The following is a 19,586-nucleotide window of genomic DNA, read 5'->3' on the forward strand; positions in this document are numbered from 1 at the left end:
GCAAGTCAAAATCAAAATATAAAAGTGTAACCACATAGTGGCTTGTGTCCTGGTGGACCTAAAGTGGTGCACATGATCTTTTTGTAAGGAATCCAGGAATCGCTGTTACTTGGCCACAGACCTTTCCCATTATGAAATTTATGGGCCACTAATACTAAATACTTAGAATTTCCTAAATATGCTCTGCTCTTTCCTGCTGAACCCTTGGTCTTGGATGCCCTCCTCCAGTTTTGCTTCTGTCAAACTCCTCCTCATCCTTTAAATGTAGACATAAATATTTGCATTGGGTACCAATGAACAGAATGGAACTTTCAGGTTAAATATTGTCATTTTTTCCTTTAGGTATTCATTTTGGATGTAATGGTTATCCCTGCCTCCCTGCTGGCTAAAATGAGTACAAACTATGTACATTCACAAAGTTCCATTATGGAGAGGGGATCGGCAAATAGAGAAATTCTTGATTCCAGAGTCAAAATTTGCTGGAAGTCACTCCAGCCTGGTCAACAAGAGCAAAACTGTGTCTCAAAAAACAAAACAAAACAAAACAAAAACAATAGATAATAACTTGCAATAAGTTCTATTTGTCACATTCTTCATGCATTTTCTTACTGAAACTTCAACCTAAACAATGACACTAGGAGGTAGGTTTTCATATTATTTCCATCTTAGAGATTATATAAACTGACACTTAGCAGGATTTGTAACTTGCTCTGGTTGTTAGTATAGAGCTCAAGGTTTGATAGACCTTTGATACAGAGATGTTTAAGGATTCTTAGAAAGAGAGAATAAAGTTGATTTGTATTAATTTTGACACTTCTTTTTTTTTTTTGAGATGGAATTTCACTCTTACAGCCCAGGCTGGAGTACAATGGCAGGATCTCAGTTCACTGCAACCTCTACCTCCCAGGTTCAAGGGATTCTCCTACCTCAGCCTCCTGAGTAGCTGAGATTATAGGCATATGCTACCATGCCTGGCTAATTTTTTTATTTTTAGTAGAGACAGGGTTTGACCATGTTGGCCAGGCTGGTCTTGAACTCCTGACCTCAGGTGATCCACCCACCTCATTTACACTAGAATTAATGTCCTATCTCTAAACCAACTTCTGATGATTGGAAAAAGATAGTCTTTGTGACTCTTTAAAAATTATGTACGTGTATATGTATATACATATAAAAGAAAAATACATGCACATAATTTGGAGAATACAGGACAGCAGAAAGAAGAAAGGAAAAGGAATCTATAATCCCACAGCCTAGAAATAATCAGTGTCAATGTTTTATTGAATTTCTACCAACTTTTTTTCTGGAAATATGTACATTTTTTCTGTTCTTGTTGAAAATTTGTGACCATTTTGTATAATATTTACATTCGTTATTTTATGAGCCTAAAATTACATCATAAGGATTTCCCAGTGAAGTCATTTCTTTCATTTCTAATGGTTGGAATTTATTAAATCATGTTCTTAATGTTGGAGTTTTAGAATGTTTCTAATTTTTGACATTACAGATAACAAGTAAACAGACTTAAACCTATATGTATGTTTGAATAGTTGATTATTTCTATAGAATATGTTTCTAGAAAGGGACTCACTGGGACAAAGGATCTAGTTTTCTTTTTTAAGGCTTCTAATGCAAATTACCAAATTGCTTTCCCAAAAGAATGTATCCATTACGATTGAAAGTATGTGAAAGTGCCCATGTCACCTTACTTTTAACAATATTGATCATTACAATTTTAAATCTTTGCTTATTGATAGAATTCATTTTATTTAAATATGCATATGACTATATGACATTCTCATAAAGTGAATTTAGGCATGCTTAATGACTTCTTTTGTTGCTCAGCGCTGTCCTTTGGTTGTGGTCATCTCTGTATTTGCCATCATCTTTTCAATCCTATGATGATGATCATGATGATGATGTCATTGATAATAACGATGACAATGATAACTAACCTTTGATGACTGTTGTTTTCCATATATGTGTATGTTTATATATCCATGCACTCTTGAGGGGCAGTGTGGTTTAATAGAAAGTGAATAGATTTGCTAACAACAAGATCTACCTTTGAATTGTGGCTCCCCTTTCTACCACCACCTGATGATTTTGGCAAAGTCATATCTTCTCCAAGTCTCAGTTTTCTCCTCTCAAAGATAATGAGATTGAGACTGACACTGAACATTGTCTGGTAATCACATGCGATAATGCAGGTAAGACACTTAGTCAAACAGCTGGTGCTCTGAGGGTGCTAGTTTCTTTCCCTCATCAAGACTATTTGTTGGATAAAGTATCTAGTATAGCAGATTTGTGAGTGCCTAAGAAATGCTACTTAAACTTGAAAGCCTCATGAACATAAGAGTGGGATAGCAGAAAAATCTCAGACTCTGGAGCTAGAAGGCAGAGGTTAGATATAACTGTCTGTTTCCAGTTGTGCCTCATATAAATGCAGGTGACAAAATTCATTTTATTAGCTGGTTGTAAGTGTGAAATGTTAGCGGTAGGAAATATAATTGTCTTATTTTTCTAAGCGTTAGTGAAAATGTAAGGCAGACATTTAAAATAGGGTTTAGTCAGCTGGGCGCGGTGGCTCACACCTGTAATCCCAGCACTTTGGGAGGCTGAGGCGGGCAGATCACGAGGTCAGCAAATCGAGACCATCCTGGCTAACATGGTGAAACCCTGTCTCTACTAAAAATCCAAAAAGTAGCTGGGCGAATTGGCGGGCGCCTGTAGTCCCAGATACTTGGGAGGCTGAGGCAAGAGAATGGCGTGAACCCAGGAGGCGGAGCTTGCAGTGAGCCAAAATCCCGCCACTGCACTCCAGCCTGGGTAACAGAGCGAGACTCCATATAAAAATAAATAAATAAAAAACTCCATATAAAATAAATAAAAATAAATAAATAAATAAAATAAATAAAATAGGGTTTAGTACCCTTCTCTTTTACAATAACTTTTATTGATAAAAAAAATTTATAAACTGCAAAGAAAAAAAAAAACTAGTAAGTTTCACCTATTCCCATAATGAAAATGTTGAGGATGTCCTGAAAATAATTTAAATTTACAACCATTAAGTGTCAGCAGTATTTAGGCGACAGGCACAGGCTTCAGTGACTCCATGTTATAATTATGGTTGTTTAAATAGACTTTATCTATTCATTTATTTAGTCAAAGGTGAGTGTTCTCTTTTAAAGAAGGCTGAGTGACTCTGATCATTCAGACTTGCTGTAATCAACATAATTTCACTTCAGCAAAATAGGAAATGCAAAGCAACTATTTTCAGCTTCTCACAGTAAGATCTTACATGTGCTGCATGCAAAGACTGAACAGGTAATGGAAAAACGAAGGCACTCTAATTTTTTCTCATCTTTCCACTTTTTCATTCTCTGCTAGACAACCCACTACTGTAGAATACAAAGCAAAACAAAAACCAACTTTAAATCTACCTTTTCCCAGAGTGAAGCAGGTCAAATCCTTCCTTTATTTTTTCAAAAGGTAAAACATTGGTTGTTAGTGCATCCAATGAAAACTTCTTAGCCATAAAGTCAGCCACAAGTCTGGGGACAGATTCTTTACTCTTAAAGCCTGAAAAGAAGACAATATCATTGTTAGATTCAACCAGCGGTAAATAGGAGAATTGAAGAGAAGATTTTCCAAATAAATGAAAGTTTAGAAAAAGTGCATTCCAGACTGCTATAACTGAGGTTAATAAGAGATAGAGTAACTTCAATATCTTTTACAGTGCTTTGACCTAGAAAAAAATTTGTAGATAACAAGTGGTCTTACTCACTATCTTTCTCGAAGAGATGTTGTAGTACAGATGCTTATGCCCAAAGTTAAGGAGCAAATTTATCAGTTGTCCTAATTTGGGTGTAGATATGAAATATTGTTATAGATTTCTATGTCCTACTAGAAATTTCTATGCCTTACAGAGTCACAGGTTCGAAAACAGATGGAGATGAAAGAAAAGTCCTGGTTAGCGGTGACATTAGAAAAGTCTATTTTGGGACCTTCGGTCTGCATTAGTTCTACATCTAGTAGATTTGCAGCCTATAAATAGTATAGAAATTTTAATTTATTTTTGATCACAGTGCTTTTAAAAACCTTGCCTTGTCACTTGTAAAAAGGGAGAAATTTTAAGGTTAATGAGAATTTGGCTCTGAAACCTAACTACATACCACCAAAAATAGCTCCCTTCCAGGTGCATCCAGTCAGTAGCAGCATAGGGTTCATTGAGAGGTTTTGGGAATCAGGAGGTACCCCTAAAATGACATTTGTGCCACATGCCTCATGACAACATAACAGGGAAGCCATCTGGAATAAAGTGAATATTTAGCATCCTTAACGTGGAGTCACATAGTTCCTACTCATAATGCACAATATCATGTAATAGGCTTAGCTGGATTGTGACTGTGTAGAGGGAAGAGATCATGTCCTTTGCTCCCTCATCCCCCCACTCTTTTTTTTTTTTTTTTTTTTTTTGCATAGAATAGTGCTGTGGATTTAGGAAATGCCCAGAAAGTGGTTTTTGAATGAAAGAATGGATGAATAACTTAGTGTGCACTTAATTCTTCCCAATAAAGAAATGAAGAGGAAAACATCATTACAAACATATATAAAGTCTGATTCCTTATATAAGCATACAATTTTATCATCACAAAATTCTTAGGCAATCTGTGAGTGAGTTAATTCATTTTTCATTCATTTATTAAGTAGTTATTTTGAACTCAGTACTTTAAAGCAGATATTTTAACGGTGAACAAGTGAAATGATTATATCACCAAAATTAGTCTCTTGTCCACTTGATGGCCTCCATTTTAAATGGACTCCTATTCTGTCCATATATGAAATGGACATGTTTTAAATATTGTTTTTATCTCCCCAAATGTATATCGGTGTTACATTGAAATGCACTGATTATTCAGGAACCTCAAAAGACAGTCTAGAAAGAATTCTCTAGTCAGGATTTTGAACATGTTCTGTAGCAACAAAATGGTTTAGAATCCTCCCAAGATACATAATGATTAGTTCTTTGATTTTGGATTCTGACCTTTGGAAGACCAGACATCCTCAGAACATGTGACTGTCATATATTTGGTATCTTGAGATAAGGTACACTCCAGTTGCACATGAGAAAATGTACAGAAATATAAAAAAAGAGCATAAAGAGAAAAGCCATAGCCCTGGAAAAATTGAATTCTCTTGACACTTTATTACTCTGTGGCATCTGTCCCAGGTCAAGGCTGCCAAAAGCTTTGCTCTCTGGGGTTCTGCTCCCTGTTACCCACACTGCTGGACCTCTTAGAAAACCTCAGCAATGGAAACCTGTTGGTCTCTGGAGACTTTTTTAGTAGGATTCTAGAGAATTCTGGGTAGGTGAAACATAACTAGAGATGTGTTTCCCATTGCGATTGATATTTGTAATTATTTGAAAGTAAATCATGTATAAGCCAAAGATGATATAAGCACTGCAAGATTGGAAATAATATTTGATATCAATAATGCCAACTGAGGTTAGGTGTGCTTGCTCATGCCTCTAATCTCTGCATTTCTGGAGGCTGAGGTAGGAGAATTACTTGGGCCCAGGAGGTAGAGGCTGCAGTGAGCTATAATCATGTCACTGCACTTCAGCCTGGATGGCAGAGTGAGACCCTGACACACACACACACACACACACACACACACAAAAAGGCAGCTGACATTTATTGGAAGCTTACCATATGACAGGTGGCACTGTGCTAAGTATGTCACATGTATGGTCTTATGTAATCTATAAACAATGGTATGAGATATGTAGCTCTTAAGTTTGGGGGTAGTAAAAATCTGTTGATTTTTTAAATATTCAGTCCAACTAGTATTGGGTGCCATCTACGTGCCAGGCACTGTCCTGTCTCTGTGGTAAAATAAAGTGATATATTAAAGCAGTCACTTTCCTTAGAGCACATTTCCTGTCAATAAAATAATAGTTGGTCTAAAATTGTTCATTTCTTTTGGCCAAAGAATAATATGTATAAAAAGTTTGGAATTAATCAAGAACATATACAAAATTGTTAAACTGTTTTTCTTAAAATTGTGGGAGAAAAATAAAACTAGCCAATTCGAGAGCATAATTCTTATTATTTATAGTTACTTGAGTTTGAAGTTTCAACTGAAAATTAATAAAGTAAATTTGTAATGATACAGTTAAGAAAAACAAGCCCCTTTTCTTTCCTCAAGAGGAAATACGACTTGAGACAAGTTTGTGTAGCTGATTCAATGGTAGATTTTTCATAACAATAAATTAAATAAGCCAGTTAACAAACAGATGATGGGAAATTTCCATTCATCATTTAAAATATCCTTTATATATAATATGTATATTCTGTTGCCTAAAAACATCCTCCAGGTTGCAGAGGCAAAAATCTCAGGGCATGTCATGGTACATACCATGGTGTCAAGCCGACCGATGACTTCAAACGAAAAATCCACACCTCCATCAGTCATTTCCTTTAGCACTACTTGGATGGGTTTCTTGTAGTCTTGAGGGTTGATGCATTCAGTGGCACCCAACTCTTTGCCTTTGCAAATTTGTCCTTGTTGATGTCCATTGCAACGATCCTGGCCACTCCAGCTGATTTACAGCCCATAACAACAGATAGGCCGACCCCTCCCAGGCCAAACACAGCACAGGTAGAGCCTGGGGTGACCTGTGCTTTTGGAAAACGCAAAAATGGATTAAGTAATGATTGTTAGAAAGTGCCTAAGCTTTATAAAATGCCATACCTAGTGTTTATCAAATGCTGCTCAGACTCTTCTGTCCAACCTGTTATCAAAACCTCTTTTGGCTTCAGTTGATTCATGTTTAAATTCAGGGGGTTGAGCTTGTCAGTGGTTCTTAAACTGCTGTATATTGGATTCATCTGGGGAGATTTAAGACCCTCCCACTATCCAGGCCACAGTCCATGCCAATTAAATGAGAATCTCTGCAGGTGGAACTCAGCTGGGAACCAGGGGCCTGGATGATCTTTGAGATCCAGATGGCAGTGATTACAGTCTTGAAGGGACTCCCGATTGCTGAAATCCCTTGATAGCCGGCTTCAGTATCTCATACATACACAAAGGCAATATTTGGACAATAAAATAAGTGGAAAAGGCTACTCCAGGAGACAGAAAAATTTCCATTAAACCCTCAATAATTAACTTGTTGGTTCATTAACATTCGATAGTCGTGAAGAGTATATCCCTGCTTTAAAAATACACTAGTGAACAACACACAATGAAACTTTTGTCTGTATTTTAATAATGAATACAACCTATTGTTATGAGTATTCTCATCTTCTGTTCTTGCATAGGCTCACTTAGACCAACTGCTAAGACGGATGAGGCAATTGAACAAAGGACTAACTGCTAAAGTCACAGAAATTTGGGAAAGATATGCTCTAAATTGTTTTTTTATTTTTTTATTTTTATTTTTTTTGCAGATCACAGAACTTTTATTAAGATGGAATCACTGCGAATTACATAGAAGCTACCAGCCTAAGCCAAAATCCATGAGGCTCATGTGAACTTACAGTTATACAAATAAGAAACAAATGGCATATCCAAAACCATAAGGAAATATTCTGATGCCCAGAAGATGAAGGCTGGGGTGAATAAGTCCACACATTTATTTCAAGTTGTTAAAGAGTTTGTGGGCCACGCAATGGTCCCTTGCATGCAAGAAGTCTAAGAGCTCCTCCGTGCAATCCTCTTCTGTATGTGATCGAGAGGATACACGCTCATCACAGAGCTCTAGCCGCTCCTAGGCCTTTACACATTTCTCCAACTGCTAGCATTGCTCTCTCACTGTTGTTAGGGGATCCACTAATTCCTCCTCTTCCTCTTCCTCCTCCTCAGGATCTCTGGACTCGGTTAGCATCTTTCGCTCGTCCTCCAGTCCCATGTCTGGCTACGGTTCTAGATTCAACAAAAGCAGCAACAGCGGCACCTAATCCACTTTAGGATCAAGAAGCTCTAAATTGTTTAAGTTGGCTAAGGGCCATTGATTAACCTGTTCTCCCATAGTCAGCCTTCATTGTGGGTAACATGCTTTACCGTCCCAAATAATCTCAGCCTTATATTCCCTTAAGGGTGTCTATTCACTCATTCATTGACCAAGTGTTATTCAATACTATGGGGTACAACACCACTTTCTATCTTATTTACAAAAATACAAAGCTTGTGACTGTGATTTAAAAGTGCTAATAATTATGTATTGTGATTTAAGATTCAGCAGGAGATTTGAGAAAGATGATGTTCTAGTCTCAGCTCTCATTTAACCAGCAGTGAGATTTGGGGCAAATATCTTTATATATCTAGACCTCAGTTTCATAAAATAAAGATACTACTTGATTTTCAGCCTACTCAGATGAGGAGCCTTTAAAGAATTTCAGCTTGAAAATGAACACTTCTGAAGTATATGTGTGGTATATGTTCATGGTAGGAGAGTTAGTTTAGCAGTGAAATTCTATGATGAGTGAATTACGCATCACTGAAGCTTCATTACTTTCCGTCTAAGAATCCTCAGAGTGGGTGAGCCTTGGTTTGGAAGCGCATCAGGTAAGGTTTTGGAGTCTACTGTTGATCCTAATTCTGGGAGTAGAGGATCCGCAGACTAGATGCTCCTCAAGGGCAAACGCTTCATTTCATTTACTTTTGCTGTCTCAGAACCTAGCAGAACCTAGGGTGCCTGAGGCATGTGTAGGTGCTCTCTAATTGTTGAAAGAACTGGACCTCTTAAAGAGCAAATACAGAATACTTATTGAAAATGAAATCTTTACATTTTCTTAACAGCTTTTTATCTGTGATAAACATGTGAAATTTCTAGCCTGTGCTCTCAATTCTTTCTGGGCAATTTTTCTACTCTTCTTTTTTTTTTTTTTTTTTTTTTTTTTTTGAGGCGGAGTCTTGCTCTGTCACCCAGGCTGGAGTGCAGTGGTGCGATCTCCGCTCACTACAAGCTCCACCTCCCGGGTTCACGCCATTCTCCTGCCTCAGCCTCCCCGAGTAGCTGGGACTACAGGCGCCCGCCACCACGCCCGGCTAATTTTTTTTTTTGTATTTTTAGTAGAGATGGGGTTTCGCCATGTTAGCCAGGATGGTCTCGATCTCCTGACCTCGTGATCCACCTGTTTCGGCCTCCCAAAGTGCTAGGATTACAGGCATGAGCCACCGCGCCCGGCCCCATTTTTCTACTCTTAATCAACACTTCAAATCTACAAAAATAATCTTCAAATCTTGTGAGAAATTGCTTCCCTTTTCATTCCTGACAGTCTGCGTGTAACTGGTTTTTATCATCCATTGTCATTCTTACCTTGGCAACTTTGACTGCAGACCCATAACCAGTTGAAAATCCACAGCCAATGAGGCAGACTTTCTCCAGGGGCGAGGCTGCATCAATTTTGGCCACTGCATTCTCATCCACCACCGTGTACTGAGAGAAGCTACTAATGCCAACAAAGTGGTGGATGGACTTCACCCTGCAGGTGAACCTCCTAGTGCCATCCTGCAGGGTCCGCCGAGGATTGCTCACACTGGACAATGCAATATAGAGACACACAAAGGAATGAGACAGGAGCATAACTATTGTGCACACTCAGTATCTGAGCAAAGAGAGCATCAGAAACCTACTCATTTTTCAAGCAGTAGTTGCTTTCCAGATTTTTAGAGTCTGCATTTTCCACACTGAGGAATAAGAAGTGGGATGACTTTATCACCTGGAGAGGGATAAAACAAATTCTTTTACAATTTCTATCCAGGTATTAATAGAACAAAAACTTAAAGCTCACACGTCTTTAAAACATTAGAAGCTGGCCAGGCGCAGTGGCTCACGCCTGTAATCCCAGCACTTTGGGAGGCCAAGGTGGGCAGATCACCAGGTCAGGAAATCGAGACCAGCAAACCCCGTCTCTACTAAAAATACAAACAAATTAGCCGGGCGTGGTGATGGGCGCCTGTAGTCCCGGCTACTCGGGAGGGTGAGGCAGGAGAATGGCGTGAACCCGGGAGGCGGAGCTTGCAGTGAGCCGAGATCGCGCCACTGCACTCCAGCCTGGGCGACACAGTCAGACTCCGTCTCAAAAAAAAAGAAAAAAAAAAAAAAATTAGAAGCATGTGTCTTTAAAAGTCTCCAAAAACTACAGTCCAATCACAACTATGTCATTTGTCATTGCCTGCCACAGCCTTGTTTATATGTTTGGGTTTATAAGCGCCTGAAGATTCCTAAAGAGGAGATGCAAATATGGGAAACAACATGGATTGGACAAATTGCTTTCACTGTGTTAACTTGTATGCAGTGTATCAATTTCTCCTGGAGGCTTTACAGACATTTAATTTAATCCTTAACTATTTAAATCTTACCGTAAGTATAAATATAAATTTTAGTTGAAAGTAGGGTATAATAGTGCCACTAGATGTTGGTAAGATCTGTTTTTTATTATAGTTTGATTTACAATAAAAATGAGAATTTTGAACTAATTCTTTTCAAAGTGACTAGGTTTATCTTTATTATGAAATGAATGCTTTTAAAATGATCTTAGTTCTTTTTTGGGGAAAACTAACAAAAATGGGACAAAGAATAATTTCAGAAATTCCTCTGGAAATTTCAACCCTCTACAATAAGTTAGGGACTTTTAGGATAAGAACTGACTTTGAAATGTTTTTAGCTGGTGATAATTTGTGAATTATTTACTGTTCCTATTGTGGTGGAGGGAGAAGGGGTGAAAAGTAAGGGTGTCATTTTGTTATTCATTTCTGACTAAAGAAATTAGTAAGAGCTGAAACTCAAATTAAACAGTTCATTTTATTTTTCTGTTCACAGTTCAAATAAGTATTTGGTAAGGTGGCAGGTCCAATCTAGCGGCAAAAGTGATATTTAAAAATTAAACATAATTTTTATTTTTAATCACCTACACTACCTATTCCACAAGACCAAGAAAAACGGTTGGCCCATAACATTTTATATGTAAAATTCATGTGAAAATGATGGTATAGAAACGTCCTAGTTATTCCCCCTGTATAATTAGCAATCCATAACCAGTGGCATTTAAGCATGGCTAAAGGTAATAAGGTAGATATTGTTGATGGCGGGATGGTTCCTTCTATGTCTCTTTCATTTCCTTTCACCTAGTCTGTTTCATTGATTCTATGCTCAGGAAGAGAGACCATGTTGGAAGAGGAAATTGGTGAAGGGGCTGCATAGGTCACCTAAGAAAAGTTCATGTTCATTTGGCTCTAGCCATGTAGCCTCCATTTTGTGAACTCTGCACAGAACAATGTCCATACTTATGCTTTTTCTCTCCTCCCATTTCTAGTTGTCTCGGCCCTGACAGAAGACCATGTTCACCAACACTAATACGGAAGTTACTAGATTATGAATGCCACAGTGGTAGGCAGTGTGTCTCTTTTGATCCTCACGTATCTCTAGACACTAACCTGGTGCCTGGCGTCTAGTAGATACTCAGTACATAATGGTTGAAGGGTAGAATACATGAGTGACTGAATGCATACATGCTTGAGTCAGGCAGGCCGAGAGGGAAAGAGGAAAACACCTGAAGTCCTGGCTCCGTGGTGACCTTGTGCAAGCCCTTTCATCTCTCATTTCCTCTGTTTCCTCATCCAGGCTGGGAAATCTTAGGATGGTGAACCAACCATGTTCCCTGAGTGTGAATCCTGTACCTGGTTTGACTGTAGTCACCCCTTCTCCAGCGCTCTCCACTATGCCAGCTGCCTCATGGCTTAAAATCACAGGGAGTGGGGTCACCGTGGTACCACTAACCACTTGGTCATCTGTGCTACAGATCCTACACCACCATCTACAGAGTAAAGAGAAGATGTTTAGATTCAGAAAAGATAGTGAGTCTCAGATGAATTTTAAAATCCCAGTTTCCTGAAATTGTGCTTTCAAAATGTTTTCAAGGGTTTTGCTAATCCTACTATTCCCAAATACGAAAGATTGAGTTTATCCTCAAGGTTATCCAGGCTGAAACCCTCCTCTACCTTCCTTTCTTGAATTAAACAATTTAGAATAATCTGTGAAGTAATTGATACTGAATTAGTTACATCTTAAATAATATACAAGAATGCATACTTTAAAAAAAATAGAAGTAGAAATTGCAAATTAACACATAGAAAATATCTAATGCTAATTGATTTTGAAGTCTTGATACATATCCCTTTGAAATTTTTTTCTGTCTTTTACTGGAATTATATTGTATGTATTCTTTGATCACTTTTTTAAAATTTAATAATTTATATTTATACCTTTCTGTCACAACAAGTGTATTCTATTTGCTGGTTGATTATATATAAAAAAAGTCTTAGTGGATTTTTGGTTGTCCGTTTTTAACTTTTCTGAGTTTTTTTTTTCACATCTTCCATCCTTTTATTGAAAAAAATTTTAAATGGCAGTTAATAAAAGGCACAAACAAATCAACAGGGATATACTAGTAGAAAACACAATATAAAACTAAAATGCCATTGGCTTCTTTAATTGGTTAAGAGCGCAAAATGTAACAGGCAAAAGGTCTGTTTCAAACAAATTTAAAAGCCATGTGTTTTGTTTTTTTTTTTTTTTTGCTTTTTTTTTGTTTTTTGTTTTTGTTTTTGTTTCGAGACGGAGTCTCACTCTGTAACCCAGGTTGGAGTACTGTGGTGGGATCTCGGCTCACTGCAAGCTCCGCCTCCTGGGTTCAGGCCATTCTTCTGCCTCAGCCTCCTGAGTAGCTGGGACTACAGGTGCCTGCCACCATGCCTGGCTGAGTTTTTGTGTTTTTTAGTAGAGATGGGGTTTCATCATGTTAGCCAGGATGGTCTTGATCTCCTGACCTCATGATCCGCCCGCCTCAGCCTCCCAAAGTGCTGGGATTACAGGCAAAAGCTGTGTTTTTTAAATTCTCACCAAATCAGATATATACACACCCTCAAAAATAGTGTGTGAAGGAAAGCTGTCATACTCAAGAAGTTGTATTCTGAATTTTTCAAGGAAACACTTGTTGAAATAGGAATTCACAGAGTCAACAACAGATTAATAATTTAAAAAAATTGAGTCTTAAAATGCTAATTGGCCCAAAGCTATACTATATAATGTATTGCTAGGTACAAAGGAAAAAATCTGTACTGCTTTTAGCAAAACTGCTTTCCCAGAAAAGCAAATTAAAATAATGCAATCAGCAGACCAAGGAGACTACGGCCTGACATTAGAGCTACAACTTCTCACATCTATGTTAGAAAATCCTATTTATCCAGAATAGACTAAAATTTCAGGGCAAAACAGAGACTTTTTAACATTTCTTACTTTACCCATTTTAAGTTCTTTTTATCTCCCCCACCCCTGAAGTCAGTAATTCAGCAAGATTCAGCAGAAAGAGGGCTACTTTTAGAATTTGCTATTATGTTTTTCTTTCTATGGCGAGACTGTCATGACTGTCATGGAGCCTGGATATTTCAGGCTTATATGCATCCACGACCAGTGGATCCCATTGTGGTCAAAAAACTTAGCCATGGACTTGGTGAACTTGGCTTCCCGCTGCTGCTTTGTTCTCCCACTGATGAAGGTCAGCTTCAAGGTGTATTTGTCATCAAACCTTTTAAGATGGAGGACAGTTGCCAAATATCGTCAGGATCCATTCCTGTAGGGTCTTTCCTTTTTGGCAGAATCACCCGAAGAGTTTTTCATGACTGATCCATCCTACTTGTCAATTTTTACAGGCTTATCATCTATCTTCAAACAAGCCGCTCGGGCCACTGCCTGTCTTGCAGCGGGAACCACCGCCAGCCCCACTACTGCCTCCCTTACCACCACTTCTCCCGCCCTGGGCAGCTGCCGCCACCATCTTGTCCACCTTGGCGTCTCCCTCCCCTCCGACTTGTCCCTTTTCTGAGTTTTTTAAAATTTAAATACAAATGGAAAAATGTGTTTCACCTTAATACGAACTTCATGGGCCTTACCTCTAGAAAAGGGATTCTTTAACTCCCATAGCACAGCTGCTTTGCATTTGATTACCTATAAAATCAGAGAGATGGTACCAGTGTTTTCCCACTCTTGAAGTCAGAAATTGTGTCATTTCATCTTTGTACATGCAACATCTACTCCTATGTCTGGTACCTAACAAGTGCTCCATAGAAATGATCTCCTCTGGCTTATAAAGAGAATAAAAATACCTTTTAAAGAAGCATGTAGTCACAACACTTTGGGAGGCTGGGGCAGCGTATCACGAGGTCAGGAGTTTGAGACCAGCCTGGTCAACACGGTGAAACCCCGTGTCTACTAAAAATACAAAAAAAAATTAGCTGGGTGTGGTGGCGGGCGCCTGTAATCCCAGCCACTAGGGAGGCTGAGGCAGGAGAATCGTTCGAACCCTGGAGGTGGAGATTGCAGTGAGCTACATATTAAAATGTGATTACATATGTGATTACATATAAAAATAGATAAACACAGTTAAGTATAATAACACACTAAGATAAGATGGAATACATTCATTAAGGCCATCCTTATGTTTCTGTTGCTTTTTTTCTCCAAAGATGTTTAATCTTGCTTGACATTTCCTAATGCTGTGCTGAAAATGTTTGTTTACCTACAACTATTGACTGGTACATGAAGTTCCATGTCACCTTCATTTTGCTGACAGAGTTAGTATCTGTTCACATAAAATACACTGCTTTCTTGGTCAATTTTCTGCTTAGGCCAAGAGGATCTGACTCTATAAGAATATATTTACCTTCCTGCATGGGATGACGTCTCTTTCTCCTTGTATTTGCCTATTCTCCTCTTTTAATTTTCTCTCTTCACCACTTCTGTGTGTTACTTGTTTCCAACACCCATTTGCAACTTAGCTTTAGCAGCCTGTTCCGTTATTTGATTTATGTGTAGAGACTCTTTCTAGCTTTGGTTTGAGCCCCAGATTACAGAAGTTAGAGTTGGTGGGGTGTGTGTGTGTGTGTGTGTATACACTCAGACCCACACATACATATTTCAAAATTGGAGTCACTGTGTGTTTGAATTTCTAGCTAACAGATCTTATCCATAGATGTTCTAAAAATAAAAGTTGAACACATATTTCTAGTGCTTGGCAGTGTACTGTAATATCTGTCTTCATTGTGGTAAAGCAAGTAAAATTCACAGAACTCTTTCTAGACAGAATCAACAAAATTGCAAATATGATTTTAAAAATTCAATTAAAATGTATTCTTCCAACAATTCATTTTCATTATTTATTTGTCAAATTATTCAACTTTGCAGGATGTTCAACATGGTCAATGCCAAAATAAATATCAGAATACTTGGAAGTAAGGTACTAATAGTAGGAGTTCCTGATTATCAGGTGCCTATGATGTGACAGGCACATTGTGGCCTCTGCTGGATGAGTTATATACATTATATTTATATTTGAAATTTATTTATTTTTAATTTAAATAGTTTTTAGGATACAGGTGGTTTTTGGTTACCTGGGTAAGCTCTTTAGTGGTGATTTCTGAGATTTTTGTGCACCCTTCTCTCAAACAGTATACACTGCACCCAATATGTAGTCTTTTATCCCTCACCTCCCCTCTCAACCTTCCTCCTCGAGTTCCCAAAGTTCATTATATCATTCTTATGCCTTTGCATCTTCATAGCTTAGCTCCCTTTTATAAATGAGAACATATGATGTTTGGTTTTCCATTTCTGAGTTACTTCACTTAGAATAATAGTCTCCAGCTCCATTCAGGTTACTGCAAAGGCTATTATTTTATTTTATTCTGTTTAACGGCTGAGTAGTAGTCCATGGTGTACACATACCATATTTTCTTTATCTACTTGTTTGTTGATGGGCATTTAGTTTGGTTCCATATTTTTGTAATTACAAATTGTGCTGCTATAAACAACATGCATTACTTTTAAGCCTCACAAGGATATTGCCAGAACAGTACTATTGAATTATTGACTTTATTTTAAGTTGGGAATTATGTTAAACAACCAAACATCAGAATAATTGGTGTTTTTGAGGAAGAAGAGAAATCTAAAGGTTTGCAAAACATTTGAGAGAATAAGCAGGGAAAACTTCCCTGGCCTTGCGAGAGACCTAGAGATACAAATACGAGAAGCCAAAAGAACCTCTTCACAAAAAGGTCACCACCTAGGCCCATACTCATCAGGATGAAGGAAAGAATCTTAAGAGCTGTGAGGCAGAAGTGTCAGGTAACCTATAAAGGAAAACCTATCAGATTAACAGCAGATTTCTCAGCAGAAACCATACAAGGTAGAAGAGATTGGGATTCTTCCTTTGACCTCCTTAAACAAAACAATTATCAGCCAAGAATTTTGTATCCAGCAAAACTAAGCTTCCTAAATGAAGGAAAGATACAGTCTTTTTCAGATAAACAAATGCTGAGAGAACCAGTCATTACCAAGCCAGAACTACAGGAACTGCTAAAAGGAGCTCCAAATCTTGAAACAAATGCTGGAATCACATTAAAAGAGAGCCTCTTTCAAACATAAATCTCACAGGACCTATAAAACAACAACATGATGAAAAAAAAAAGAAAAATACCCAAGGTATACAGGAAACAAATGGCACAATGAATAGAATAGCACCTCACATCTGAATACTAACTTTGAATGTAAATGACCTAAATGCTCCACTTAAAATATATAGAATGGCAGAATGGATAAGAATTCACCAACAAAGTATCCACTGTCTTAAAGAGACTCACCTGACACATAAGGACTCACATAAACTTAAGGTAAAGAGGTGGAAAAAGATATTCCATGCAAATGGAAACCAAAAGTGAGCAAGAGTAGCTATTCTTATGTCAGACAAAACAAATTTTAAAGTAACAGAAGTTAAAAAAGACAAAGAGGGATATTATATAATGATAAAAGTACCAGTCCAACAGAAAAATATCACAATCCTAAATATATAAGCACCTAACACTGGAGCTCCAAAATTTACAAAATGATTACTACTAGACCTAAGAAATGAGATAGACAGCAACACAATAATAGTAGGAGATTTCAATATTCCACTAACAGCACTAGACAGGTCATCAAGACAGAAAGTCAGCAAAGAAACAATGGACTTAAACTATAGCCTACAATAAATTGACTTACCAGATACTTATAGACCATTCTACCCAACAACTGCAGAATATACATTCTATTCATCAGCACATGGAACATTCTCCAAGGTAGACCATATGACAGATGACAAAACAAGTCTCAATAAATTTAAGAAAATTGAAATTATGGCAAGTAGTCAAATCAAATTTGAAATCAACTCCAAAAGGAACCCTCAAAACTATGCAAATACATGAAAATTAAATTACCTGTTCTTGAATGATCATTGTGTCAACAATGAAATCAAGACGGAAATTAAAAAGTTATTTGAACTGAATGATAATAGTGATACAACCTATCAAAACCTCTAGGATACAGCAAAGTGATACCAGGAGGAAAGTTCATAGCATTCATTAAATGTCCCCATCAAAAAGACTGAAAGAACACAAATAGACAATCTCAAGTCACACCTCAAGGAGATAGAGAAACAATAGCAAACCAAACCCAAACCCAGCAGAAAAGAAATAACCAAGATCAGAGAGCAGAACTAAATGAAATTGAAACAAAAAAATACAAAAGATAAATTTTAAAAAGCTGGTTCTTTGAAAAGATAAATAAAATTGATAGACCATTGGCAAGATTAACTACAAAAAGAAGAGGGAAGATCCAAATAAATTCAATTAGAAATGAAATGGGAAAAATTACAACCAATACCACAGAAATAAAAAAATCATTCAAGGCTACTATGAACACCTTTTTGTGCACAAACTAGAAAACCTAGAGGAAATGGATAAATTTCTGGAGAGATATAACTGATCTAGATTAAATCAGTAGGTAATAGATACTCTTAACAGGCCAATAACAAGCAGTGCATTTGAAATTATAATTAAAAAGTTACCAACAAATAAAGAAAAAAGCCCTAGACCAGACGTATTCACAGCTGAATTCTATCAGACATTCAAAGAAGAATTGGTATGTATCCTATTGACGCTATTCCAAATTATAGAGAAAGAGGGAATCTTTCTTAAGTCAGCCATGAAGCCAGTGTCACCCTAATACCAAAACGAGGAAAGGACATAAGAAAAAAACAAAGCTACAGACCAATATCTCTGATGAAGAAATTCTCAACAAAGTACTAGTGACCTGAATCCAACAGTATATCAAAAAGGTAATCCATGATGATCAAGTGGGTTTCATACCAGGGATGCAGGGAAGGTTTAACATATACAAGTCAATAAATGTGATACACCACATAAACAGAATTAAAAACACAAATCACATGACCATGTCAATAGATGCAGAAAAAGCATTTGATAAAATCCAGCATTCTATGTGATTAAAACCCTCAGCAAAATGGGCATAAAAGGGATACACCTTAAGGTAATAAAGGCCATCTATGACAAACTCACAGCCAACATAATACTGAATGGGGAAAAGTTGAAAGCATTTCCCTGAGAACTGGAACAAGACAAGGGTGTCTACTTTCTTCACTTCTATTCAACATAATACTGGAAGTCCTAGAGAGAGCAATCGGATAAGAGAAAGAAATAAAGGGAATCCGAATCAGTAAAGAAGAAGTCAAACTGTTGCTGTTTGCTGATAATATGATCATATGCCTAGAAAATCCTAAAGACTCATCCAAAAAGCTGCTAGAACTGGTAAATGAATTCAGCAAAATTTCAGGATACAAAAGTAATGTGCATAAATCAATAGCCTTGCTATATACAAACAGTGGCCAAGCTGAGAATCAAATCAAGAACTCAACTCTTTTACAATAGCTGCAAAAAAAATTAAATACTTAGTAATACACTTATCCAAGGAGGTGAAATACCTCTACAAGGAAAACTACAAAACACTGCTGAAAAAAACATAGATGACACAAACAAGTGGAAATACATCCCATGATCATGAATGGTGGAATCAATATTGTGAAAATGACCACCCTGCCAAAAGCAATCTACAAATTCAATGCAATTCCCATCAAAATACCACCATCGTTCTTCACAGAGCTAGAACAAACAATCTAAAATTCATGTGGAACCAAAAAAGGCTCCACATAGCCACCGCAAGACTAAGCAAAAAGAACAAATCTGGAGACAATGAGTTACCCGACTTCAAACTTTTCTGTAAGGCTATAGTAACCAAAACAGAATGGTACTGGTATAAAAACAGGCTTGCAGACCAATGGAACAGAACAGAGAACCCAGAAATAAACCCAAATACTTATAGCCAACTGATCTTTGACAAAGCAAAGAAAAACATAAAATGGGGAAAGGACACTCTATTCAACAAATGGTGCTGGGATAGTTGACAAACCATATGTAGAAGAATGAAACAGGATCTTCATCTCCCATTTTATAAAGAAATCAACTCAAGATGGATCAAAGACTTAAATCAATACCTGAAGTCATAAAAATTCTAGAAGATAACATTGGAAAAAACCTTCTAGACATTGGCAGAGATTTCATGATCAAAAACCCAAAGCAAATGCAACAAACACAATGGTAAATAGACAAGACTTAATTAAGCTAAAAAGTGT

General features: G+C 37.3%; 2 pseudogenes; both read right to left on the reverse strand.

The window, feature by feature from the left end:
- The window catches only part of LOC103236014 (alcohol dehydrogenase 1C-like), a 94,837-nt pseudogene extending 84,884 nt beyond the window's left edge, over positions 1-9,953 (reverse strand).
- Positions 7,424-8,197, reverse strand: LOC119621287 (cytochrome b-c1 complex subunit 6, mitochondrial pseudogene; annotated as a pseudogene).
- Positions 9,954-19,586: the final 9,633 nt, after the last annotated feature.

The sequence above is a fragment of the Chlorocebus sabaeus genome, chromosome 7, assembly GCF_047675955.1.
Source record: "Chlorocebus sabaeus isolate Y175 chromosome 7, mChlSab1.0.hap1, whole genome shotgun sequence".
NCBI classification, from domain to species: domain Eukaryota; kingdom Metazoa; phylum Chordata; class Mammalia; order Primates; family Cercopithecidae; genus Chlorocebus; species Chlorocebus sabaeus.